Source organism: Salvelinus namaycush, chromosome 7, assembly GCF_016432855.1.
Source record: "Salvelinus namaycush isolate Seneca chromosome 7, SaNama_1.0, whole genome shotgun sequence".
In the NCBI taxonomy this organism is placed as follows: Eukaryota; Metazoa; Chordata; class Actinopteri; order Salmoniformes; family Salmonidae; genus Salvelinus; species Salvelinus namaycush.
The window spans coordinates 7,614,707-7,619,560 of record NC_052313.1 but is presented as its reverse complement, the minus strand read 5'-3'; positions in this window follow the sequence as shown (position 1 = coordinate 7,619,560).

Below are 4,854 nucleotides of genomic sequence, written 5' to 3'. Positions count from 1 at the left end.
TAGCAACAAAACCAAGGCTTGGGAAACTATTGGGCGAAACAGACAGGGTTGGCTTAGAATGTTTCCTGAAAACGTAAATACATTTGCCTCTCAAATAAATTCTTAGTTGTTGGTTTGTAAGCTAGCGAATTTTAGCCATATTTGCATTGGCATGAAATCCATCAAAACAAGACATGGTATCATTAACAAGATGAATCGAGCTTAAACAAGCCACTTACGATTACTCACATGGCAGTTTCTCCTCATTCTTGCTAGCAATGGCCATCCAGAAACACAACAGGCTGACTTCTGCCCCATGGAAGCAGGCACATCGTTTTGGTGACGTTGTCAGCTAACCCATCTATTAAGTGCCAAATAAAGTCACAGGGTTGACTGGGTTATATCCATCCCCTTGTGACAGGGGGATGGACGTTTGTTGTGTACAACAGGGAAGGGCAATTGAAAGTAACCTTCACAGAAATAGTAATTATTCAAACATTTCTAGATTGTCCATCTATGGGTAACAGGATTGACACGTTACCTTTGACCCGCTAGGTTTTCCACAACAAAACAACATAACCAGAGTAGAACCAGCTCATCTGCTTCTAGACTATGATTTGACAGATGTTACGTGTTCCTTTTGATATTCTTTTTTTTACGGAATAATTTCACCACACAATGAGGGTTCAGTTCACCTAGCACAGTTGACCTTACAATTAGGTACAGATGTAAATGAATCACATGAAATAAATATGAATCTTCAGAATGACAGCCAATTTGTCCACAAGAGGGAGTCCCTGTCCATGAATAACCTCCCTCCAGTCACTTCTCAACAATTCATAGTCACTTCTCAACAATTCATAGTCACTTCTCAACAATTCATAGTCACTTCTCAACAATTCATAGTCACTTCTCAACAATTCATAGTCACTTCTCAACAATTCATAGTCACTTCTCAATTATGGTCTTTATTTGTATATCCAAAACAAACAAATCAACAAATGGCCTGCAGCCAGCATGTCAGTCTCACCATCAAAACTAGTGCTCTTGTTAGGTTAAGAAATAAATAAATACACAAATATATATGGAAAACACTAAATGTAGAGTTCATACAGCTAGTAGGCTTTCATTATAAGCAGCATTGGACTGTACCACTAGGATCGGACTGTGCTATGTAGCATTTAGGCCCGGTTTCGTTATTAGAGAATATCTGACCAACTTTGATTTTGGGCTGAACTATCCCTCTAAGCATCCTTTACTGAAAATGGATGAATAACTCATTTGATAGAACACAGACACAAAGACATCACTCATTATACCTGGTGCAGTGAGTGAGACATCAGGACACGACCATGGGACAGCACACACATACTGATCAGCCACACACTGTGGAGGGGACATCAGTTAGCAGCGTAGGCCACATAAGAAACAACCTGTTGGAGACTAGCAAAACAATGCAGTGAAATTAACGGCCATGTTTCAGCGTCAGTGTCTCCAATTATCATATCATGGCAATATATATATATATATATATATATATATATATATATATATATGATGTTTTAGTTTCCAACAGCCTACATTGCCAGGTCTCTGGTAAAATAGATTCTCAATCTCAGGATATCTCCTGGTTAAATGAAGGTTCAATCATTTAGAGAGTAAAAGGGGGTTGTTGTTCCTGTAAGGATGTCCACATGATTGACAGGGGGCCCAGGCCAATGGCATCAGGGCAGAGAATAAAGAGCAGGAGTCAGTGTCCAACCACTGTTCATTGTTCCGAGCAACAGTCCTGTGTTAAGGATGGTAACCATAGTGAATCCCCAAGGGTGGTTAGGGAAGTTCCACTTCCTCTGTTGAAACCTCTTTGGCCATGTACAAATCACCTTAATTGGCTACCTTTCCTCATTTCCTTTCCTTTAGGAAGGACCACTGAAGGGTCAATGGACTAGGTAGGATACTACCATATTGCTTTCATCAGCCACACCATATTAATCCAACTCCGTTGCTTCCCATGAGTTTCGTTCCTTCCCCTATACAAACTTCAGGGAGAAAGAGGAGAATCGGAATGGGCTCGTTTTAATTTCAGCTTCTGTTGTTTAGAAGGAAAGGAGGCAAGGAAAGGAAGCTTTTTAAGACTGTTGGGAGGAGGACCAGCACAGAGGACTCAGTGTGCTGTGACTGCCTAGGTAACGCCAACAACTCATGTTATTGGCTCAGGGCAGAGTTCTGAGAGCGGGTTGGGAAGCTCTACTGGCCGGTAGTAGGTAGAAGGCCTACAGTTCACAGATCAGTAGTTTGGAAAAAGAGCAGTGGTTTTGGTCCAGTTCTGGATCGTCTGCTAGCTCCCCTACTCTTTACCTCCCTCTTCTGGTTGGGATGAAGACTCCGACAGGGTCTTGCTCTTTTCAGCATCCTCTCTTTCACCTGAGAGAGGAGAGAGCAGAAGGGCTGTTGAGTCTGTGTGTGTGTGTGCGTGCGCATGTCTACGTGTGTGCCGGTGTGAATATATGTGTGTGTCCAATGCTTTGACCTGATTTGTTGATGTTGAGCTGTGCCAGGTCCTGTGATAGGTCGCTGGGTCCCTGTGCCTCAGGGGATTGTGGGATATCGTGTACGGCGTTCCGTCGGCCGGTCCGCCGCGAAGCGATGAAGTCTTCATACGTCGCCTCCACATCAGTCATAGCTGACACACCTCAACATAGCAGGGCCTGGGAGACAGGGGAACACACAGTATAAATACACACACACACCCCCTCAGTGTGTGTGTTCACTTTAAAATGGAAGCCAAACAAAAAACATTGATTTAAAAGTTTAATGACTACTTTGAACAATTTACACAGATAGTAAGAATACATTTTAAAAAACATTTCCTGCAGATGCAAAGTTAGGTAACAGAATTAAAGTAAAAATCTCCGTTTTATTCTGTTACCAAACTTTGTATCTGCAAAAATTTTCAGTGGACATTTTTAAAGTGGTCCTTGTGCATAGAGTTGTATGCTTGTTTAAGTTGGTTTTTGTTTGGTATACAAAACTGAGTATCAGTGTAATTCCGTTACCATAGAGTTGTCCTAGACCAGGGATCATCAACTAGATTCAGCCCCGGGACAATTTTTTCTTGAGTGGATGGTTGGGTGTTTTTTAGTCTTATGTCCAACAATGAAAATGTTTTTTGGGGGGCTCAGAAAACTTTGGCGTGGGGGAAAATAAAAACATCAGCGGCCCGCCAGTTGGGAAACCCTGCCCTACAACAGCCATCTGCTGAGGGGAGCCAGACAGTGGTGTGAATTCATAGATGCCAAGGGAAACCAAGCTTCCCCCCCAAAAATGACCAAGAAAACAAAAATATATACAAAATAATGAATGTATCATACATTTCTCTGTGTTTTATAAATGTCCTTCAATTCGCAAGAGGCTGAATATATCTCACCAGAGAAAGCAGCCAAGTGAACGAAACAACGCCCCTCTGTCTGTATGTGGAGCCCATATATGCGGTCTGGTCAAAAAGAATGACATTGTTGCCACCCATAGTATTGAATGCAAGGGAAGCCAGTGAGCAGTTGGCCTTGATTAAAAAAAAGTATTAAAAAAAAAAAGTATAAAATAATAGCCAATCAGCGTTGAGCGAAACAGTGAGCTCAGCTGTGAATGGTCTTGGCACACCAAAAAAATAATTGTCAAGGGAAGCCAGTTTGGTTTTGGCTTCACACCAATCATATCACAGTAAAAAAACAAACATCATTGACAGAAAAAACTCGAATTGTTGCATCTCGTTGTGTTGTTGTCCTCCGGTGGCTAGCTAAAAATCATCCCTTTCCTAAATTAGCCATGAATGGAGATAGGGATTTGGACTTGAGGTTTTACTTAATACTCCATACTGGCCAATGATTATAATGGCGATTCTGATCCAAACATAAATTCACACATTGTGCCCCTGGCCTGAGAGGATGGAAGTTCAACATGTAGCTAGATGTAGTAGGCTAATGTTAACTAGCTGGCCTGGTGCATCGTTGCCCATGGAAGGAAGTTAGGCTAGCGAGCAAGCATTTTAGCCAGGTAGCCTAGGACAACAAAAACTAAAAGCGAGTCAGACTGTTCAGGCAACATGAGAGGAGGATGGCATTGGCATTTCTCTACAAGTAGGGTGAGTCAACATGTTTTTTCTATTTGCACGCACACAGAAATCAGTACCATGGACAGACAGCATATTTAGCTTACGTTGAATGGAATTAAAAGGACCACAACAGAAGTAAGAGGACCACAATGGAAGTAAGTCCCAGACTTTGTGTGTTATCCTCCATGATTTTACTGAAGTGCATCTTTTACTTGTCACTGTATTAGACTAAACATAGGTGATTAGATGTTGCAATTGAATCAATAGTTGTTTAGTAGTCCGAAAAGGTCGGAAACATTAACTTGCTTGACCATGCTGTAGGTCATATAACTGTTTGTTACATGCTATATGCTTTGTGGACTTCACCGGACAGAGGTTGCTCTCCGGTTTTGTGATGAAACAAAAAGGTGTGGTTGAATTTGTTCTGCCACTGTCTTCTTACTTTGCTCGGCTTCAGGCCTATATATCACGGCCGCAAGGCATATGAACTAACAGGTTATAGAGAACACAAAGCAAATATCACAACACATAGGTTGTAAGATGGCTTTTTACTCTGGTTGGCTTCCCCAGTGATTTTACCCACACAACACTGCTGGAGCCAGAGGAAAAGCCTCACGGGTCTTTTGGTTAGCACCCAGAAAACCCAGTCTCTACAAACACACTCAGTCAGTGACATCACCAGTTCTACATTTTGCAGCTCTTCCTGCCAGAGCTGGTGTGACTGAGTCAGGTTCGTAGGCCTCCTTGCTCGCAACACACATTTT